The sequence below is a fragment of the Elephas maximus genome, chromosome 24 (assembly GCF_024166365.1).
Source record: "Elephas maximus indicus isolate mEleMax1 chromosome 24, mEleMax1 primary haplotype, whole genome shotgun sequence".
NCBI lineage: Eukaryota > Metazoa > Chordata > Mammalia > Proboscidea > Elephantidae > Elephas > Elephas maximus.
Window position 1 is genome coordinate 32,419,446 of NC_064842.1, and position 23,783 is coordinate 32,443,228.

The 23,783-nt window shown below is 41.6% G+C and overlaps 1 long non-coding RNA gene across 1 annotated transcript in view; it reads right to left on the bottom strand.

Moving 5' to 3' along the window:
* Window positions 1-15,225: 15,225 nt before the first annotated feature.
* LOC126066902 (uncharacterized) overlaps window positions 15,226-23,783 on the bottom strand; it is a 45,091-nt gene continuing 36,533 nt past the window's right edge. Inside the window, exon 3 of the long non-coding RNA XR_007515283.1 lies at window positions 15,226-16,991. This is a non-coding gene — a long non-coding RNA (uncharacterized LOC126066902). The remainder of the gene's footprint in view (window positions 16,992-23,783) is intronic.

The following is a 23,783-nucleotide window of genomic DNA, read 5'->3' on the forward strand; positions in this document are numbered from 1 at the left end:
TGGGGCAAACAATAGGCTAACCCAAAAACTTAAAAAGGAAATCTGGAGAATGACATGTCTGTAGGGGCTTTGAAGAGCTCCAACATATTTCTGGGAATCTAGAAGTCCTTGCACATGTATACGGTTGTGCACATGCCCATGACTCTGCATATATTAAGGAAACACCTGAGAAGGCCCTGAGTTTTCACTTCTGGCTAAGTTTGAGTCTTTATGCAAGCAGGAAGTAAAGGCTAAGGCAGGGTTTTAAACTGCCTGGCTGAGTATTGAAGGTGTGCCTCAACATGACAGAAGCCGTCAACAATGACTGGGAGATATATTGGTTCCAGGCTTTTAAGGAAATCGCTGTCCAGTTATTAAATGACCACTAAGCTGAGTAGAGACTTCAGTGATCACACATAACAAAGAATAAAGACTTTACAGAATTATTTCAGAAAAGTCACTGAACAAACAACAATGACAACAATCCCTGCAGGGATGGTGGGGGGAGAATCTGATTTCCAGGGTTGCTACAATATATTATTTAAAATGTCCAATTTTCAACAACAGTAAAAAATATATATATATATATATATACAGTTGCTGTTGAGCGTTGCGTCAGTTCCAACTCATAGTGACCCTACAGGTCAGAGTAGAACAGCCTCAAAGTTTCAAAGGAGTGCCAGCTGGATTTGAACTGCTGACTTTTTGGTTGCAGCCACTGTATATGAGGCATACAAAGAAATAAGAAAGTATAACCCATACACATGAAAAAAAAAGGAGTCAATAGAAACTGCCCCTGAGGAAACTCAGACATTAAAATTATTAGACAAAGAATTTAAACACTGTAAAATCCTCTTTCTTAGGAACTCCTACAACAAAAAGACAAGTCAATTAAAAAACAAGCAAAAAAAACTTGAGTAGATATCTCTCTAAAAAAGATATGTAAATAACTGATAAGCACATGAGAAAGTGCTCAGTCTGTCTTAGTCATCAAGTACTGCTATAACAGAATACTACAAGTGGATGGTTTTAACAAAGAGAAGTTTATTCTCTCACAATCTAGTATGCTAGAAGTCCAAATGCAGGGAGTCAGCTCCAGGGGAAGGCATTCTCTCTCTGTCAGCTCTGGAGGATGGCCCTTGTCACCAGTCTTCCCCTGGTCTAGGAGCTTCTCAGGTGCAGGGACCCTGGGTCCAAAGGAGGTGCTCTGCTCCCAGTGCTGCTTTCTTGGTGACATGAGGTCCCCCTGCCTCTCTGCTCAATTCTCTCTTTTATATCTCAAAAGAGATTGCCTTAAGACATTATCTAATCTTGTAGATCTCATCAATATAACTGCCACTAATCCATCTCATTAGCAACATAGTGATATGATTTACAACACATAGGATAATCACATCAGATCATAAAATGGTAGACAATCATACAGTAATGGGAATCATGACCTAGGCAAGTTGACAGATATTTTTGGGGAACACGATTCAATCCATGACGTCATTAGTCATTTTATCCTGAAAATGACTAATTAGTCATTAAAAAAACATACAAATCAAAATCACAATGAGATACCACTTCACACCCACTAAGACAGTTATTACCGGAAGAATGGAAAATAACAAATGTTGGTGAGGATGTGGAAATATCGGTACCCTTATCCATCGCTGGAAGGAATGTAAAATGGTGCAGCCACTGTGGTAAACAGTTTGGCAATTGTTCAAGAAGTTAAACACAGAATTACGATATAACCCAGCAATTCCACTCCAGGGTGGAAAATCGAAAATATATATTCACACAAAACCTTGTACACAAATGTCCATGGCATCATTATTCATAATAGCCAAAAAGTAGAAACAACCCAAATGCCCATCAACTGATGAATGAATAAATCAGATGTGGTAATCCATTTATACAATGGAATAATACTCAACCATAAAAAGGAATGACATAGTAATACATGCCACGACATGAATGAACTTTGAAAGCATTAGGAAAGTGAAAGAAGCCAGTCACAGAAGGCCACATATTGTATGATCCCTTATACATGAAATGACCAGAATATGCAAATTCATAGAGACAGAAAGTAGATTAGTTATTTCAAGGGCTGATAGGAGGGGTAAAGAGGGAAAGACTGTATAATGGGTTCAGAACTTCTTCTTGGGGTGATGAAAATGTTCTGGAATTAGAAAGAGGTGGTTATATACCCTTGTGAATCTACTAAGAACCACTGAATTGTACACTTTCAAGGTACAACTGTGTGGCTTATATCAGAATTTATGTTCCCTAGGCCAGCTTTTCCAACATGGCAAGGCTGTATTTCTGCTTAAACGCTGGATAAGCTTCTGATGTATTGAGATAACATAGAATGGGGTCCAAGTTGGACTGAGCTACTCCCAAGAAGGAAAGTCCAGTCCCTACTAACGCCTGAAAGACTAAGCACACTCATATTCCCTCTTCTCTAGCCCATCCAGGATCTCCCATAGTTCTGCTGAAAAATACAGAAGAGGCCTAGTTGCCTCTCCAGAGTACTGACAAATTGATCAACTCCGTTTTGAGTTGTTGGGTCCTGGTAAGTATTTTGCATTATGTGGACATATGTTCTGCATTTTTTTTCCTGAGAGTGACCAACAAGAAATTATAGTGGAAGGAAATTATGTCATTCTTCATCCTGGTATCAAATCAAATCACAAATGGGTTAGAAACTTGTTAGGGAGAAAAATGAGTTGATAGTCAACAGTAATTTTATAACTGCCATGGAGAAAATCAGAGAATCATAGAGTATGAAGACTCTTGGGTGATCTGAACCAAACCTCTACATTCTACCAAATGGCTTCTCAAAGGGGGCAGGCCGGAGGGGGAAAGCTTATCAGAAGAATCTCAGGCCTATGTTGGCATCTTCTGCCTGGAGGGGAGATGAGAGGGTAGAGGGGCTTAGAAGCTGACGAAATGGACACGAAGAGAGAGAGAGGAGGAAGAGAGCGGCTGTCTCTTTAGGGGGAGAGTAATTGGGAGTATATAAGTTTTTGTGTGAGAGACTGACTTGATTTGTAAACTTTCACTTAAAGCACAATAAAAATTACAAAAAATTAAAAAAAAAAAAAAGAATCTCGGGCAAGGCGAGGCATGGGAAAGCTTAGCATTATATCCTTGTCTGCTGCAGATAGCAGAAAATAGTGTAAGTGAGGGTTTTAAAAAGGGACGAAGTTTAAAAAAAAAAAGTTTGAGAAGCACTAGTTTAAAAGCTTTGAGGACAAACGATTGTCTGATGTTAAAGTTACTTATCAGAAGCTTTTATCTCTATCAGTTCTATTTGGCCCAGAACTACACAATGGTTCTTTACCAAACCTTAAAGTTAAGAAATGCAGCCGCCTCCTGCTATAAGTGAGAGCTCCAAAGCAGTGGGCATACAATTAGAGAGCGCCTCAAACCCGAAGATGACAAAATCACAGTCCATGAAGAACATTTCAGGTTTGCTCTAAAGTTACTGTCACCTGGATTTTTTGACACCTCTGGTTAGACTTCAACATATCACTGAGGGGGGTGAATAATTGTCATCTCTGTGACTGTAATGATGCCCAAACTTTAGCTTTATGCCTACGAGTAGAGAATTAAATAAACAGCTTCTTTCAGAAGCACGGATCCCCCTCAGGTAGGTAAAAAGACAGCATCGTTCAAAAGACCATTATCTGAAGTATCTCTGACTCAATTACAGTCTTACCCTGAATTGGTTGCTGTGACTGACAGCCCCCAACAATGCCAGGCCTCACATTCCAAGCTCCACAGGCGCGGGAAACTGCAGATGAAAGCAAATTTACTCAAATTTCCAGCAGCAGGATTTCTCAAGGTTTGTCAGCTTAGAATATGAATGTACCACATTTCCTTGGTGTCTACGGCAACAGGGCATCTGCATTTCAGGACCAATTAATCAGTTACAGGTTAACTCTTTACTTACAGACGAGGAACACAAAAAATATTTCCATTTTTATCTATTTATTCAGTACATGTATGTGGCCATACTTTATGTGTGTGTATGTTTCTGTGTGTGTATATATATATAAAAAAAAATTTTGCCATCGAGTCAATTCCAGCTCATAGCTACTCTATAGGACAAAGTAGAACTGCCCCATAGGATTTCTAAGGAGCAGCTGGTGGATTTGAACTGCTGACCTTTTGGTTAGCAGCTGAACCCTTAACCACTTTGCCACCAGGGCTCCAAATATATATATGTGTGTGTGTGCGTCTGTGTATGTATACACAACACACAAACACATATATACAACCACACCATCTCTTAATTTCGCTTAATGAAGTGTGTCTTTTCCCAACCTATGAAACGTTTCATGCTAATTTTTTTAAAAACTAACTAAGTGGGCTTCATTTTACCAAACATACATTAAAAGGATAGGGTTTCCAACCTGTAAATCTCTACCGAAGCAGACTGCCACATCTCTCTCCCACAGAGCCACTGGTAGTTTCAAACTGCTAACCTTTGGGTTGGCAGTCAATGGCTTTAACTACTGCGCCACGAAGACTCCTAAATGATTGTAGCCAAGTTTAATTCATTAGTTTTTCTTTCCAAAAGTGGGCTAATGTTTCCGAGGCTCATCTCCTAGCCCAGAGCAAGGGTCAGCAAACTGCAGCCTGCCTGCCAAGGCAAGCCCACCACCTCTTTTTGTATGACCTGTGTACAATTTTAAATGGTGGAAGAAAAATCAAAGGAAGAATAATATTTTGTGACACATGAATACATGTATATATGTATAATTCAAATTTTAATATCCATAAATAAAATTATTTTTGGCACACAGCCACCCCCATTGATTTATGGTTTGTCTATGGCTGCTTTCTTCCTAAAAGAGCTGAGTTGAGTAGTTGCAACACAGACCATATGGCTCGTGAAGCCAAAAATACTTACTATCAGGACCTTTACAGAAAAGTTTGCTCACCAGTGGCCTAAAGCATTTCTCTGTTGTCTCCAATTGTTTTAGGGCCTCCTGAGGCCACTGCCCTCCTAAAGATACAAGAGATGCAATCATAAAGTTTTTGTAGAGCAGCACCTGGGGATATCTCTGTAATACAATCTGTATCCACTTTGCTCCACAGAACACCCACTTATAGAGGAATAGGACGTTGCTCAGCACATTGGACCATGCAATTTACTTTATAACAAGACCTGTGGAATCCTTTTGGGAAGTGTTTCCTCACCATCTAATTTCATTCATTTTTTGGCAATCAGGTTTATATACCACAGGTTTGTGTAAAACTACTATTCTCCACATTAAAAATAAAAAGTTTGTCTTCTGAATATTAAAATATTATTCTTTAATTAGTAAACTCATTGTAGAAAATAAAACAAGGAAGAATACCAAGTGCCTCATTCCGTTTAAATGTAAAATGTTATTGAGTCCTGCAGACTCTGAAGAACATTCGGTATTGGGTTGGTAATGAATTCACCATGTAAGCTCAGGAAGGGCACAAAACCCTTAGACAAAGATTAGAATGTCTATTATTCTTCATTTTAACCAAACGTTTGGTGGGAGGGAGATGATTGTGGAAGGAGGCAGAGCAGAGGCCCTAGCAGAGCAATAAATTACCAAAGAGCAAATAAAAGGGTTCCTTCAAAAAAGATACCGGACAAAATATGGACAATTGATTTCTTTTATTAAACATCTCATTCTGAGGTGATTGTAGATTCGCATGCAGTTAGTTGTAAGAAATAAATCAGAAAAATCCCATGGACCCTTCACCCAGTTTCCTCCAAGGGTAACATCTTATAAAATTATAGTGCAATATCACAAGGAAGATATTGACATTAATACTATTAAAGTATCTAACTCAGATGTCCCCAATTTTACTTAAGCTCTTTTATGTGTCTGCGTGTGGGTCTTTATTTCTGTGCAATTTTATCACCTGTGTAAATTCCTGTATCCTGTACCACAGAACAGTTCCATTACCACAAGGATCCCTCCATTACCCTTTTATAATCACATCCACTTTCTTCCCATCTCCTCACCCCCATCCTAATCTATGGCAACCACTCACCTAGTCTTCATTTTATAATTTTGTCATTTCAAGAATATCATGTAAATGGAATCATACAGTATGTAACCTTTTGGGATTGGTTTATGTCACTCAGCATAATTCTTTGGAGATTCGTCCAGGCTGTTGTGTGTATCAATAGTTCTTTCTTTTTTATACATTAGAATCTCATGGTATGGATTTTTCCAATGTCGAACATTGACTACGTGGAATAAATTCCACTTGGTTGTAGCATATAATTCCTCTTATATATGGTTAGATTTGATTTACTAATATTTTGTTGAGGATTTTTGCTTCTAAGTTCATGAGAGAAATTGGTCTGCAGGTTTGTTTTAGTACTTTGTTTTTGTTAATAAGGTAATACTGGCCTTATAAAATGAGTTGGGAAATGTTCCATACTCATCTATTTTCTGGGAGAGATAGTGCAAAATTGGTATTAACTCTTCTTTACTGTTCTACCAGAATCTTTGGTAAGATTCTGTAATGAAACCATCTGGGCCTGAAGATTTTGGGGGGGAAATTTTTTAATTAAAAATTCAATTTTTTTTAATCACGGTATGATCTGACATCTATTTCATTTGGATTGAGTTTTGGTAGTATGTGATTTTCAAGAAATCAGTCCATTTCTTCTAAGTTGTCAAATTCATGAGTGAAAAGTTAATAGTAGTGTTCCCTTTCTTATAATTTTACTGGCTGCAGGCTCTGTGGTCATATTCCCTGTTTCATTCCTGATATTGGTGATTTCATGCCTTCTCTCTGCATATTTTTTGTCAGCTTCACCAGAGGTTTATCAATTTTATTGATTTTTTTCAAGGATTAGGTTGTCATTGCACTGATTCCCTGTATTGCTTTCCTGTTTTGAATTACATTGATTCCCGATCTTTATTATTTCCTTCATCCTGCTTGCTTTGAGTTTATTTTGGTCTACTTTTTCAAGTTACTTGAGGTAGGACTTTAGCTTATTAATTCGAGACCATTCCTCATGTCTTACGTAAGAATTTAGCGCTATAAATTTCTCTCCCAGCACTCCTTTAGCTTCAATTTTCATTCAGTTCTGTGTTTTTTATTATTTTCTTTGAGATTGCCTGCTTGACTCATGGATTATTTAGAAGTGTGTTGTTTAATTTCCATGTGTTTAGATATTTTTTCTATTGTCTTCCTGTTATTGATTTCTAGTTTGATTCCATTATGGTATAAGAGCATATTCTTTATGATTTTAATTCTTTTAAATTTGTCGAGGTTTGTTTTATAGCCAAGGATATGGACTAACTTGGTGAATGCTTCATGGGTGCTTAAAAAAAAATATGTATTCTGCTGTTGTTGTGTCCTATATGTGTTAATTAGATCCTGTTGGTTGATTGTGGCATTCAGGTCTACATCCTTGTTGATTTTCTAATAGTTCTATTAGTTGCTGAGAAGGTGGTGCTAAAGTCTTCAAGTGTTATTGTGGATTTGTCTATTTTTCCTTTCAGCTCTACCAATTTTTTTTTTTTTAATGTATTTTGTGAGCCTGTTATTTGGTGAATATACATTTATGATTGTTATGTCTTCCTGGTGGGTTGACACTCTTATCAGTATGCAATGTCGCTCTTTGTCTCTAGTAACTTCATTTCCCTGAAGTCTAATGTAGGCATTCCTGCCTTTTCTTTTTTTTTTTTTTCATGTTTGCATGGCATGTCTTTTTCAAACTTTTACAATCAATCTACTTATGTCATTGAGTCGAAGTTAGTTTCTTGTATATGGTGTACAGCTGAGTTATGTTTTTTATACACTATCTCAATGCCTGCCTTTTGATTATAACATTTGATTTTAATTGTAACTTTCACTTTTAAGATAACTATTGATATGTTAGAGCTTAAGTATGCCATTTTATTATTTACATCTGTTTGTTTCCTCTAGATCTTGTTTTTCTCTTTCTCTTTTCTTGCCTCCCTGTGGGTTACTTGAATATTTTTTGGATTCCATTTTAACTAGAAAATAAACAAGAGTTTATCTCTTTTTTTCAGAGTACCTCTCTCTCTATTTTACTACTTCAAGTAAGTGTAGAAACCTTATTTTCATTTAGTCTCATTACTTTCTCTTTTAAATATCATTGTCTGGAGTAGCAGATGATATAATTTTTACTTCTGTCATCACATGATTTAAAAAATTCATGAGAAGAAAGAGAGTTTAGGGTATGCACCTCAATTTATACTGTTTTTATTGTTCTTTCTTCCTTCATGATGCTCCAAGATTCTTTCCTTTATCATTTCTCTGAAGAACTTTAACCATCATTTAAGAGTAGGTCCACTAGAGAAAATTCTTTTTGTTTTCTTTCATCTAAGAATGTGTTTATTTCCCCTTCATTCCCGAAGCTTAGTTTTGCCAGATATAGAATTTGAGGTTGACAGTATTTTTTCCTTTAGCGCTTGAGAAATGTTGCACTACTTCCTTTTGGTCTTCATGGTTTCAGATGGGAAATCTGCTGTCATTCAAATTGGTATTCCTTCACAGGTAATGTCTTATCTCTCTGGCTATTTTCAAGATTTGTTCTTTGTCTTTAGTTTTCCCAATTTTAATTATGATATGTCTTAGCATGGATTTCCTTGGGTGTATCCCAAGGTTCTCTCAGCTTCTTGAATCTGCAGGTTAATGTCTTTCACTAAAATTGTGACGTTTGAAGCCATTATTTCTTTGAACACTTTTTCAGTCCCATTTCCTCTTTCTTCTCTCCTTCTGGGACTCATGATATAAATGTTAGTTCTGTTCTTGTTGTCTCAGAGGTCTACGGACTCAGTTCATTTTTTCTTTTTTTTAGTCAATTTTCTCTCTGTTGCTCATTTTAAATAAATTCTATTGATCTGTCCTCAAGTACATGAATTCCACCATTTGTCATCTTTATTCTATAATTGAGCCCATTCAATGAGTGTTTCATTTGTTATTGCATTTCTCAATTGGATAATTTAAACTTTTTTTCTAGCTTTTTTTTTTTTTGCTGAGATTTTCTATTTTTTCAAGATACTTTGTAATTACTTGTTGAAGCATTTTTATAATTGCTTCTTTAAAATTCTTAATCCTTCTTGGAAAATTTCATCAGCTGGGTCACCTCAGTGTTGCTATCAGTTGATTACTTTTTCTCATTCACATTGTGATTTCCTGTTTCATGCCATGACAAGTGATTTTTTATTATATTCATTTTGTCTGTTATGTTAGACAAAATGTCTAAGATTTTTGCTCTGAGTCCTACTTAAATCTTTTATTTTAGCGTGCAATCACTTTGATCAAGTTTAGCACCCAGGTCCTGGTCTACTTTTGTGGGCTGTGGTTCCAGTAACAGTTGACTTTTCAGAGCCCTGTAATGTTGTTTTGCTTTACTATGGTTCCTACTCTTTGTGCCAGTTCTGGTTGAGGGGGCAGGAGCATCCCAGAAAGGGCCACCTGATGTATCTATGTAAGGGATGGGTTCTCTGGCCCACTGAGATGAAGAGTTCTGCTGACAACATCATATGATCCCAGCAGCACCAGCATATGAGATCAGTTGGAAGCTCTGGTGACAGTACATGGACAGGAGACATGCTTTCTTTCTTTGCAAGGCCTGAGACTGTCTCCCTTCACCTAGAGATACCAGATAGCCAGGTGACACCAGCCAGGGTGTTCTGCTACAAAAAGAGCCTGTCCTCAAGGAAATGCTCTCTGTCTTCACTGGCCTGAGAAACCCTTCTATGCCTAGAGACACTGGGCAGCCAGCGGGCACTGGTAAGGGGGACTCTGACACAACAGTTGGCACCTGCCAGGGAAGCTTCTTTGTTCCTATGATCCTGAGACACCCGCCCCACCCCCTAGCCCCAGGTGCATAGGCAAGGGGATTCTGCCTATAAAAGCACCTGGCGTAGGAGGTGCTCTCTTTCTCCACCACCCAGAGACTACCTCCATATATAAAATTTGAAAAAAAAAAAGACTTATCTCTCTAGAATGTTTTCCTTATGATTCTTACAGAAGTTTAGAAAACATACAAGATGAGATCTGAATCACTTCTACTTTGCCCACCTAGTCATTCAAATTCTTTCCCTGTCCTCTCTTTTCCCAGGGCGCCTAATGTGAAAATTTCTAAACTTCTACATCAACCTTTTTACCAAGTTCTTTCTTCCTTTACCTTGCAAATCTTCCTAATGAATGGACTCCCATCTGTGTGTCAGTCTGGGCTCTCACAGACCCTCAGTCCTGTGAGCTTTCTCCTCCTTAGTCATGCCAAGGGTCTTAGCAGCTGGAATGCTTCAGCTGCTTCCTTCATCCTTGCCCTCTATGGTCTTGTGGGACATCCTGGATTCAGGTCCACTGTCTACTCTAAATGCTCCTTTGAAGCTTTCCTCCTCTTGGCTGTCTCACAGGCTGTATAATGCGGGAGTTAAGAGCACACACTGCAATGGGAGACTGCCCAGGTTCAAATCCCAGCTTTGCCACTTAACAGCTGTCTGCCCTTAGGCAAATCACTTTACACCTCTGACCCCAGTTTTCTCCTCAGAAAAAGGAATATGAATTGCACATACCTTATAGGGTTGCTCTGAGGACTAAATTAATTAAATATATTTGAGGCTCTTGGAGCAGTGCCTGGCACATAGTAGGCACTATGTGTTAGTTTGTTACTATCATTGCACTCCATCTGATTTCTGATTAATTTTCCTCATCAATTCTTTACTGTCTAGTCTGATCCACATACATTCTCCTAAGGTTTCCATAACCTCTTTCACCTCCATTCATAATGCCACATTATCATTCCACAATTTCAGTTCAATTCTAGGGTCCACCTCCTCCGAGAAGGTATTGTACACACAGCAGGAATTAGCCATTCTTGCTATGAGTCAGTGATAGTTAATTCTATGTGTCAGCTTCACTAATCTATGATTCCCAGTGGTTTGGCCAAATACTAGGCAAGTACCAGACTAGTTATTGTTCCATAATATAATGTAGTGTGATGTAATGTAATATCATGTACTGTAATCACTTCCCATAATGTAATCTAATATAACGTAATCAATAAAGCAGTTGAAAGGGGAGTTTCCTTAAGGTGTGGTCTGCCTTCAGTCCATAAATAGATATTTTGGCAGAACTCTCTTTCTTTCTCTCTCTCAACTCTGCGCTTTTCCCGTCACCTAACCTACAGGCCAGAAACCCTGATGGCACCGTGGTTAAGAGTTACAGCTGCTAACCAAAAGGTCGGCAGTTCAAATCCACCAGGTGCTCCTTGGAAACCCTATGGGCAGTTCTACTCTGTCCTGTAAGGTTGCTATGAGTAGGAATCAACTCGATGGCAATGGGTTTAGTTTTTTGGCAACCTACAGACCTTGGGACCCAAGCCTGCAGAAGCCTCCAGCCTGCTGCCTAACCTACAGATTTTAGACTTGCCAGCCCCCAAAATCACTTGAACAGATTCTTTGAAGCAAAACTCTTTCCCTCTCTGTATGTGTTCCTCTCTGTCTCTCTATATAATACACACACATATATTGGGTATATATACGTATATGAAAAAAAAACATTGCCACTGAGTCAATTCTGACTCATAGCGACCCTAAAAGACACAGTAGAACTGTCCCATAAGGTTTCCAAGGCTGTAAATCTTATATATATATATATATATTCATATATATATATATCATTGGTTCTGTTTCTCTAGAAAAATCTGACCAAAACAGAGTCTTAATCCTATTTGATATTTACTTGAGATGTTTGTCAAACTTCTAATATCTGATTATCTGAGCTGTCTAATATGGAAGTGAAGGGAAGGTCCAGCTTTCTCTATGCTCCTCATTCCCTGTGCCCAGTGATACAGGTCTTGCTGGTTGCAGACAATCTAACAGTAGTGCTCCCTCCCCTTCATTGCACACTCCGAAAATCACTGTAGACACCAGCATGGCTGGCTTGGCCAATAGCTAGGAGGATCATCATTTAAAGACTGTGACATAGGGGAATCTCTGGCTGTGTGATTGCTATGACTGTCTGATGGAATCATGGAGGAAAAGAGGGAATAGGTTTATAATGAGGAATCCCATTAGAAGAATTCTATTATTCCGAGTAAATGACGCATTACCATCTTAAGTTGGTTACTGGGGTCCCAAACCCTTGTCCTTTTGTCAGAATGCTTTATGGATCAAAGTTAAATAGGAAATTTAATAAAGCCAAAGTCTAAAGTGTGATTTTTCTCAAAGCACAGCATTCACATTAGTTCACCAGGGCTCCACTTTAGGCCACATTGTTTTTGTGATTCCGGATTTTAGTAGGGGAGATACTGTGTTTTGGCAGGCTATATGTTCTTTTCTTTTCAAGTATATTTTTTTCTGCAGCCAAAACCAAACCAAGAATGTTAACAGAAGATCAGTTTGACTTTGATTTTATAAAGTATGTGTGAAGTGGTGGCAGGCTGGGCACTTCTGCCAAGGGCAGCAATAAAGCAAGTTAAGAAGAGACTGGTGTAAGCCAGGGACTCTGAAATGAAATCGTGGGCATTTGCTCTGTTGGAATTGTGACTCATGCAGAGATCTGAGCAGCAAGCTGAAAGACCGATGAAAGTACCTCCCCTTAATTTCCAAGGTAATTAGATAGCACGCCCTCTATGCCTTGTTGGTGATGCCAGAATTTTTCTTGCTCACATTACAGAGGTTTTTACTGATAACTGGGTCTGGGATACTCATGTTGCCTGGGAATCTTAATTTTCCACATATTGATTTCATATATCCCTTGTTGTTTGTTACTGTCAAGTTGATTCTGACTCATGGCAACCCAATAGAGCAAAGTAGAACTGCTCCATAGTGCTTTCAAGGCTGTGACCATTCAGAAACAGATCACGGGGCCTAGCTCCCGGGGAGCCTCTGGGTGGGTTCCAACCGCCAACTTTTCGGTTAGTAGTGAGCACTGAACTGTTTGTACCACCCAGGGACTATAGTGGCAGTAAGTTGCAAAGGCTTATTTAGGTCTTTATACCTGGAGGAATTGCCTTAAGGGGGTGCTATACCTAGGCTGAAGTCTCCATGAGATTCTAGGCTTGTTGGTGGGATCACCGAGTTTCAAAGACAAGTATCTAGTTCAGAAGATATAGAACTTCATCATCATGCTTCTCTGGCAGTAAAGAGGGCCCAATATTTTCATATCAAAATACCAATTTATTAACTTATATTGGGAAATCAGATTAGGAACCGATGCTGGCCATTGACCTGAGCCACCACTGCCTCCCAGGAGGAGGTCTGAGAGGAGATAAAATTTGAATCAAAAGTGGCATTGTGTGCATCAGAGTAAAAATAATTGGATATTGCTAAAGGAATATTTTTTCCAACTAATATTCTCTGAGACACATTGAGTCAGGTTATTCACTGTGTCTCTTTCTTTTCTATTGTATTTTAATATCCTTTTTTTTTTTAAGCCCAAACCCTGGGGCTCATTCAGCTTTGTGCCCCTAGTGCCAAAAACAAAGTAAGCACCCTCTAAAGATTTATTGAATAAATGCTAAATTAGAGAAAGAAGCCTGTGTTTTTGAGCTTGGAAAATAGATTGGATTTCAGCATGGAGAGATGGTGGGTAAAGTTATTCAAGGCAGAGAGCACAGCATGAAGAAAATAAGTATTGAGATGGTAGTTCTGGTGGATGTGCATTAGGAACATGAAATCTGTTTGGAAAATCACTAACAATCCAGTTTGTCTTGAGTAGACTACATATGTAAGGGAAATTGTAAGAGAAAACAGAAAACAGTTTCACAATAGAGGATAGAGGGCCTGGCATAATAAATGCAAGGATTAAACTTAAGTGAGTAAACAAAGGGGAGCCATTGAAAGTTTCTCAGGTTATATTATCACAAGATTAAAACTGCAGTTGTATCTGGGTCAAACAACCAAATTCCTTGATTCCAACTAGATTAGTGACCTCCAGTTGAACTGTATCAATTGTGACCATCAGGTATAAATAGTAAAGGCATCCCAAACATATGTATGCAGAATCACAATGATTTGTGCTCATCTGCATAATTTCCTCAGCCTACACTTAGGTAATTCCAAAATGGAATGTTGTCATGGATTGAATTGTGTCCCCCCAAAATATCTGGCAACTTGGCTTGGTCATGATTCCCAGTATTGTATGATTGTCTACCATTTTGTCGTCTGATATGATTTCCCTGTGTGTTGTAAATCCTATCACTATGATGTAATGAGACGGATTAGTGGCAGTTGTATTGATGAGATCTACAAGATTAGACAGTGTTGAGTGCCCTCCCTCCCCTCATTCTCTATGCCTAGCTCTCCCCAGTCCCTGCCCCGTACTCTACCTGGAACTTCTCCCTGTACACTCAAGGGCTCTGTTTAGCTTAAGCTTAGAAATGACTACTTGTAAGAGAGTAAGTCCACCACCCATCTGTCAGTTTGTTGTACTGTGGTGGCTGCCACTGTATTTCAAATACGGGCAGGGCCACTCATGGTGGACAGGTTTCAGCAGAGCTTCCAGACTAAGATAGACTAGGAAGAAAGACCTGGAGATACAGTTCAGAAAATTAGCCAATGAAAATCTCTGGATCACAACAGAACATTGTCCAATAGAGTGCTGGAAAATGGTCACCCTGTTGGAAAGCCCTCAAAATATTTAGCAATTACAACAATGGACTTAAGCATACCAGTGGTCGTAAATGTGGCACAGGACCGGGCAATGTTTCATTCTGTTGTACATGGGATCAACATGAGTCAAAGTCAACTCAGTGGTAACTAACAACAACAACAAAGAGAATGAATACATTTTTAAACAAGGCTCTGTGGTTGAGAATCCTGAGATGTAATTTCTTTTCCAACAACATAAGATAGATAAAACAGTTTCTGTTTTTAAGAGGCTTAAATGACGCTGGAAAATAACTGAACAATCAACAGGGCTGCATGGAAAAAGAAGAGAAAATTCCATCCCAACTCTGCCCTTGACAAGCCAGGTGACTTTGGACAAATTATTTACCCACACTTAAACCCCAGTGTCCCCACCTGTAAAATGTGGACCACACCATGCAACCTTGAGAGTTATGGAGATAGATATGAGGTTATAGATGTAATATGGTTAACACAGTGCAGGCATGATGGCAGGTGGTAGAAGATGCTAGAAATGTTTAGTAATTCTTAAAATACTCAGCAGAGTGGGTGCATCCTACAGGCTACTTATGTGTTAGCAATGGAATATTCAATAGAGGCACAAGCAGCAAGCTGAAGTGGTGTTGAATAAAGTGAACACAGAAGAATTCCTTTCCTTCAAAGAGAGTCCCTTCATGTCATTAAAAAGGCATGCAAAAAAAAAAAAAAAAAAAGACATGCGCTCCATGGGAGGACTCAAATGCAAACTTATTTCCCCCCAAAACCTGTCTCCCATGCCTCCTTCTCCAGGGGCGCCAGTTAACTCAGCATTTCCCTGACAGCAATGGGCTTGCTGCCCAAGGATCCCCTTGCATATAAGCTTTCATAAATAGAGTTTGTTCAAAGGAAAGACATTCCAGGGTACAATGAAAGAGTTTTGGGGGAAAATCCAGTATTCTCATCATTTCTATTCACTGCTCCCTACTCCTCAATACTCATTTTTTTCTTTCTTTCACGGGGTCTTACATTTTGCTTAAAGCAGAAGTGGTCCAAATGTGCTAACCAAAAGTCCTGATTTTGAGATTTCAACCCCGTTCAGAAGCTAAACCAGGAACAATTTTACTCTTAGGAGGTGACATCCATAATTGGCTTTCAATCTGTCAGAACTAGAACGTTAGACGAGCTTGGAGAGGAGCAACCAGGAGCTAGAAACTCAATACTCCCACTTGGCTGGGAGCATGTAGGAACAGGCCCAGGAGGAAGATGGTAGGAAGGGAGGCAAGACAGGTGGAGTGTGATTCCAGAGATGCAGTGATTGCATAAGGGAGCAGTCCAGACAGGTGGTCAAAATTGGAGGACCCACAAGGTGACATTACCAGGTAGGCAAAGCATGGCAACAGGATACTCAAGTACTGGTAGAAGGGAACACCCAGCAGACAGGCTGGAACACAATACCAACAAGCTCTGTCCACAGGAGGAAGACCCTCAGGCCCCAGAGACGAGCTCTGGCAACAAGAAGAGCAAGAGAAAATCCCAGCCTTGGGGAATGAGTAGATTAGCAAAAGAGAAACTGGAGCTGAGAAACCAAGTGGGATTCACTCAGAGAGCCCTGACCTAAGATGGGATTTGGTCACTAAACAAAAGAGGAGCCCAGTCACCTGAGAGGCTTAGCTGACATTGCAAGTGACCCCAACACCACAGGCAGAAAATGGTTGCAGGGACAGGTACAGGCTAGCTAATTCGGCAGCAGACCCAAGACACACCCTACACTTCAGGCAACCCCTGCTCAGGGATTTCACTGTGGCTGCCTGCATCCTCTAGACACGTGGAGTGGCAGCAAGCCACAAGCTCTTCCCACATCAGGGCCAGAGGTGATGGGCATGGAGTCTCTGCTTTAGTTAGAGAGAGGAGGGCAATTCTACCCAGCAGCCTCTACTGTGTTCTGAAAAGTAGAGGGACTCAAACCTGAACTTTGAAAAAATACATTGAATAGTTGAACCTGGAGCCTTTTTCAACCCAATTCTTGGGCACAGGAAAAACTGACTCCACCAGTGTTTCTCATAGAGCGTGTAATCAGAATCACCTGGAGGAGGAAAATGCGGGGACCATTCCGGAATGTTCTGATTCCAGAAACAAGCATCAGAATCCTGGAATGGGGAGGGGAAGCAGCATTTAAAACCCGTGCTCCAGGAGATCCTGATGCACAGATGGGACAAAGAACCTCTGCTGAGGGGAAGCAGCATGTCTGAAGTGGGTCTCGCTGCCATCCATTCCTTCATCCACGTAATGGACTTGCAGGGCAGCACCATGGGTCAAAAGCCATGCCCAGGTAAATATCTTGTGTTCGTTTTTCTGCTTTAGCTGGCAAATGTGAGCAATCCCAAGGAGCCTCTGAAGTTCCCTCTGCAAACCATACATCTGAGGAAGCAAAAGGAAGCAAATTATTCCCGCTTAGCTCTGCATTAAATTGAGCTCAAAATATTTCCCCCCAGATCCACCTGTTTAAAGAAGAAGCATATAAATAAATGCTATTGTTGTCACTTCCACCCACTTCCCAGTTCACACCCCTTTTGGGGGCACTGCCACCACAGATGTTGAAGACACGTACAAAACAATGTCACTGAAGCATGAACACTGATGCCAGCTGATTAAAGGGAAAGGATCCTATTACTTTCTCATTCTTTAGAAACTTAAAGGAGCATTGAGAGAAAGCATGTGTATGCAGCAACATGTGTATGTGTGTGCATGTCTTGATCCTGTGTCTCCAGCACTAACCTCAGTGTTGGCATGTGGAGCACTCAATTAATGTGTGCTAAGGGAAGGTTAAGGGAAGGTAGGAGAAAAGCTAGATATGACCTTGGGGCCTCAGAATCCCTAAGCTACTTTGGCAGGACTCTGGAATTACAATGGTTAACCTTCTGTCTCAGTTCAGGATCACTTGCTACAAGAACTAGAGCTCCAGTCCCACTAGCTAAGGTCAAAGGGGACTTGTTGGAAAGCTACAAGGATAGCTCCCAGGGCTCAAGAGCATAGAACTTGGCATAAGAACTAGAGCTCCAGTCCTACTAGCTAAGATCAAAGGGGACTTGTTGGAAAGCTACAAGGATAGCTCACAGGGCTCAAGAGCATAGAACTTGTCACAAGAACTAGAGCTCCAGTCCCACTAGCTAAAGTCAAAGGGGGCTTATTGGATGGCTACAAGGGTAGCTCACAGGCAGGATGCACAGCAGGACCCACACGAGGCCAGAACAAGCATCTGGAGATTCAAGAAAAGAGGTTTCTAATCCGTCGTCTTCAGGACTGCTTAGCTCACCTGTGTGTCTCTACCCAGTTCTTCTTTATACTTCTCTACTCTGCAAACAGAATGCTGATTTCTCTTTGTGATTGGATCAAACCTGGCTGCCCAGCCTTGGTGTCAAATTACTTCATATTTCAAGACTTAAGAGGGAAATCATAAAAGTCCCTTGGTCCTAATTCCAAATTCCAACAAAGAGGATTTGATTGGCCAATCTTGATGGTGGTGGTGGGGCCAGATGCATTTTCCAGCGTGGGACCTGGAGGCAGGCTCCCCTTCTTCTTTTGTCCATCCGGCTGGGGCTGCAAAGGACTCAGAGAAAAGTGGTCTGGCAGGTACTGTAAGAAGGGGACCAGCCAGCAGAGATGATCACCTAGCTAAGAAAGTGAATCATGTCTCTCAGGCCCTCTCACTATGGATGGACTCCCAGTAGAGCCCATAATAGTCCTGGCTGTCCCTGTCATCACTCCACAGAGGAAAGATAGCCAGCATCTCACTGCGATTATCACGTTAGGGTGTGTCGCTTCGTAAATCTAACGTCATATTATGTCCCCCTTTCCTGCCCATTACTCTTCCCACCCTACATTCTACTTTCCCCAGAGGATTGTTCTATTAACCTGAAATCCTGGACATGGTCAGAAGTAGGGTCTTTTTTTGTGCCAGCGCTCTTTCTGAGTTCATAGAAAACAGCTCAGGACAAAGATTTATCTCCATCCTTTTCTTGGCTGAGACCCCAGTATATTTGTTACAAAGAGATGTGGAACCATGCTTTAAAACGCTTTGAAACCCTTAACAAAATGACCATCTACAATCAATGTTGGCATCTGTTCATTTCAGAACCATCAGATCAGCTCCCACGGCTTGGGTCCACACCAGCAAGGCCCCAGGCGGTGTCCGGTCTGTGCTGGACAGAGTCGGGGATGAATGAAAAACTCTGTTCCATTGCACCCTCCCTCTACAGAGCCTGCCATTGCCATTTGGTCTGTGCTTTGCATCCTCAGGGCTTCAATATTTTATGAATGATGTCTTCCAAGACTTGCTGGGCCGCTGTGGACCGCCTGCCTCGCCAACATCCTGACACGCTCTCGGAAGAGGCTCTGCACACCGAGAAGGTCCAGATGGCACTGGCTCATCTCCACAAGCACTGACTCCATGCCATGCTGGACAAAATGCAGGTTTTTGACCTAATGGAAGCAGGATTATTGGGGTATTTTATTACCCTGTGGAACATGTACATGGCTCCCCATTCTGTCGATGCCGAACTGAGCTGCCAGCGCTCTAACTGCAGCTTAGGAGTCCATGTTTCTCCAGCCCTCAGATCTCTGCTGGGGACTCAGCACCCACCACTTTCACCACGCTTGGGTATTTCTACAGAAAAAGCATGCCTTTCCAATAGACATCTGAGACTCACCAGGCTTTTGAAAGTGCCAATCTCCAGAACCGTGCTGTCATTTACAATGAAACAGACACTGTTGACAAAACATAGGACAGGGCTTCCCCTGCCTCCCCACATGCCCTCGGAGTCCTCTCTGAAGCAGGGCTGCCCATCTAGAGAAAAGGACTCTGGTCATTAAAGCTTAAGGCAGACCAGGGCCTGGTATCTGGAGGCTTTCGGGCAGTGATTCCAAAGGGGAGGGTACCCCCCCACACCAAGGATACTCAAGGCAATCCCCAGGATGAGGAAGAAATACTAGATATTTACTCATATTTCTGCCTAAACAAAAAAAAAAAAAAAACCAGACCAGTTGCCATTGAGTCTATTCCAACTCACAGCAACCCTATAAGACAGAGCCCCATAGGGTTTCCAACACTGTAATCTTTTTTTTTTAAATAATTTTTATTGTGCTTTAAGTGAAAGTTTACAAATCAAGTCAGTCTCTCACTTAAAGACTTATATACACCTTGCTACCTATTCCCAATTACTCTCCCCTCCATGAAACAGGCCATTCCCTCCTTCCACTCTCTCTTTTTGTGTCCATTTTGCCAGCTTCTAAGCCCCTCTACCCTCCCATCTCCCCTCCAGGCAGGAGATGCCAACATAGTCTCAAGTGTCCACCTGATCCAAGTAACTCACACCTCACCAGCATCCCTCTCCAACCCATTGTTGAGTCTAATCCATGTCTGACGAGTTGGCTTCGGGAATGGTTCCTGTCATGGGCCAACAGAAGGTCTGGAGGCCATGACCACCGGGGTCCTTCTAGTCTCAGTCAGACCATTAAGTCTGGTCTTTTTATGGGAATTCATGGTCTGCATTCCACTGATCTCCTGCTCCCTCAGGGATTCTCTGTTGTGTTCCCTGTCAGGGCAGTCATTGGCTATAGCCAGGTACCATCCAGTTCTTCTGGTCTCAGGATGATGTAGTCTCTGGTTCATGTAGCCCTTTCTGTCTCTTGGACTCATTATCACCTTGTGTCCTTGGTGTTCTTCATTCTCCTTTGATCCAGGTGGGTTGAGACTCACTGATGCATCTTAGATGGCCACTTGGTAGCGTTTATGACCCCAGACGCCACTCTTCAATGTGGAATGCAGAATGTTTTCTTAATAGATTTTATTACACCAATTAACTTAGATGTCCCCAGAAACCATGGTCCCCAAACCCCTGTCTCTGCTTCACTGACCTTCAAAGCATTCAGTTTATTCAAGAAACTTCTTTGCTTTTGTTAGTCCAGTTGTGCTGACCTCCACTGAATTGAGTGTTGTTCTTCCCAACACTGTAATCTTTATGGAAGCAGACTGTCACATCTTTCTCCTGCAGAGCAACTGCTGGGTTTGAACCACAGATCTCTCAATTAGCAGCTGAGCCCTTAACCACTGAGCCACAAGGTCTTCTTTTTTCTACCTTAACATGTACAGAATGAATTAAGCTTTACTAATATATATTTTTAATATATAATGTCCACCACTCATCTGGCAATTTGTCATGTTGATGTCATGCTGGAAGCTGTACCCTTGGTATTTCAAATACTAGTAGGATTACCTGTAGTGGACAGGTTTCAGAAGAGTTTCCAGATTAAGAGAGAGTAGGAAGGAAGACTTGGTGATCTACTTCCAAAAATTAACCAATAAAAATCCTGGGGATCACAATAGAATATTGTTCAATATAATGCCAGAAGATAAGCCCCTAGGTTGGAAGGCACTTGAAATACACATTGAAAGGCAGCAATGGACTCAAGTATACCAAAGATCTGAAAATGGCACAGGACCAGGCAACATTTCATTCTGCTGTATACGAGGTGTCCATGGTTAGAGCCAACTCAACAGCAACTAACAATAATATGTAGTGCACATAGTGACAGCAGCACATGTACAGGATTTATTTTTAAATTTGCTCAGTTTTGTTTTTTTTTTAGGGGTGTACAATCCAAAACATGTGGAGGCCAGCGATTAACAGCACACTTTCTGGAGTCAGATAGATTTCAGCTGGACTCCTGGACCTGTTGTTTTTCACTTGTGTACCCCTGAGCATGTTATTTAGCCCCTCTGAATCACAGTTTCCTTGCTTATAAAATGGACTTAACAGTAGCCCCTAACTCATAAGCTAGTTGTGAGGATTAAATGAGACAAGGCTGTGCAGACACACACCAAGCCCTCAGTCAAGGTCAGCTGCCATTGCCACTGCTACTGGGCTGCTAATTCCACATCAAATAGCAAACTTCAAAGCCCTCCAGAAAGCTCCCACACTCAGTTGGAAGTTGGAGTCTAATAATGTGGCACTATTTCTTCACCCACTTGTATTTCCAAATAGAAATTCCCTTGAGTTAGCATGGCAGATCTGGTGGAATAGTGTTCTTCTCTCAGGACCCTTTCCTATGATCTGCTGATCACACCTGATAGGACCTCGTGTTAGGTCCCTAGAGCCATGTGCTCCAGAGAGCACCTGCATGTAGGGTTGGTGTCAGGTCTGCAGCTAGGATTCTGATGCTAGTGGAGATGTCAACGACTCAAAAGAATTAGCCTCTATCTGCTCCATGGTTAAGTCAGCACCTGGGGTGTCATGGTAGTATTAGATGCAAGGACAGACACGGAGGCTGTCTGGGCAGAATAAGGGTAGTCATAGATGGCACCTGCACCGAAAGGCAGTGCAGCTGAGTAGTCTAGGTTCTGCTCTGGAGTTAGGCAGATCTGAACTTATCTTCCTGTCCTTCCACTTGCTGGCTCCATGCCCTTGGCTAAGTTTTATCAGTTCTTGGCATGAGTTGAAGATAATATTAGCTACTGTAACATATACACCTCAAAATCTCGGTAGCTTAGGGTAATAGAAGGTAAATTTTCAATTACATTCTCGTTTCAGTCTAAGTGCTCCGGGTTGGAGGACTGCAGCCTCTACACAGTAATTTGGGGACCCAGTCTCCCTCCATCTTGGTACCACACAATTCCCCAGGGCCTCAGAACTCTCAGGCACATTTAGATGCCAGGAGAGATGGGAAAGGCTGCCTTCCACCAAGCACTCACTTCTCAGCAACAACTCAACTACAGAATGGGGAAGGGTAACTTTTGGTGGAAAGTTACCTGGGTCCCACTCTCTGGGCTGCAGTTTTTCATCAGCAAAATGGGAATGGTAATCATGATCCTTAGTTCATACGGTTGGCATGAAGGTTAAATGGGATGAAATGGTAACCGTGCAATAATCATTGGCTGCTGTTGTTTACTACTGTTGCTCTCATTGACCAAAATTGAAAGGCTTGTGCCTTGAAGATGAATCAAGGTTCCTGTGGGGATTGAGTTTTGGGGTTTCAAAAGAAGTCCAGGTGCAAGGCCCCATGCAAAGAAGTTCTTTTTAATGCCCTTCATCTGCACCCAGATCCTGCACCTGGCTGTCATGTTCTTCTGCCATGTCTCACCCTGCGTGCGCTGTGTGCATTTGCCCACTAACTCTGACATGTCTGAGTGGCTATCCTAACCAACTCCTCCCCTCAGTTGCGTCTTCACTTTCGTTCCCCTCACTCTTGGCCCTCCTCGCTCTCTCACCCAGGGATCTGACCACAGGGTTTTGGCTCTGTGTTGGCTGCTGTGGTATTCCCAGCTCTCCCAGCTCTACCTCTAATTCCACCCACGAAGCCATGACATAGCCCATATGTTGTGGGTAAGCAGTGTAGTGACTTGTCTGAATACAATATACTTCCAATTGCAAAATGTTTTATTTTTTTCTAATCACTCCCTTCAACAGCACTCTTTCCCATCACTTACTGACATTTGGGGCAGATTTCAGAACATTCCAGTCACTTTCAGTAACCAAAAAAAGCCTACCCCTGTTTCAAACATCAATTTCACATCCAATGTAGTCGTCAATCCCTCCCTTCTCCCACCACTAGGTCACAGTTCAGTTGCGGAAAAAGTTTACTGAGGAAACAGGGATTTGGAAAAGGACATGTGTCCCTGGGAAGCCGGCAGCTGCTGTGGTGCTTCTGCAGGTAGAGCTGCTTCCCTGAGTGGCCATTGGACAGATGCTGGCTCCTGTGGGGCAGTCCCACTGCACAGCTTCCTGATGCAGGAATTCACTTGGGTTCAATCTCCTCTAACCCTCATCTGCTCACATTCCCAGCATTGTCTCCACAGCTCATGCTTTTGGGATTGTCACTCAGCATGAAGCCCTCTCTGATGGGACACTGGCCAGTTGGCCAAATCAACCACACTCTGCTGCATCCAAGGTGTGGGAGCTCTGACAGCGCCATTAACGCCCCCTTGCTCTGCCTTGCTCTTTTGCCACTTTTCTTCTCCCCCTGCTCAAAGGACAACTCTGCTTCACAGCCAGATGTTCAGCTGGCCAAGGCAATGTTCCTCTCTCCTGGCCAGCAAGCTCAATCTCTGAGGCCTTCTCTTGTTGGGGAGGAAGCAGAGCACTGTAAGAGTCCAGTTAGATGAGCCCTCCAGGCGGGGCTACCTGGGCACACCTGAGCTGCTCTAGAAATGTTACA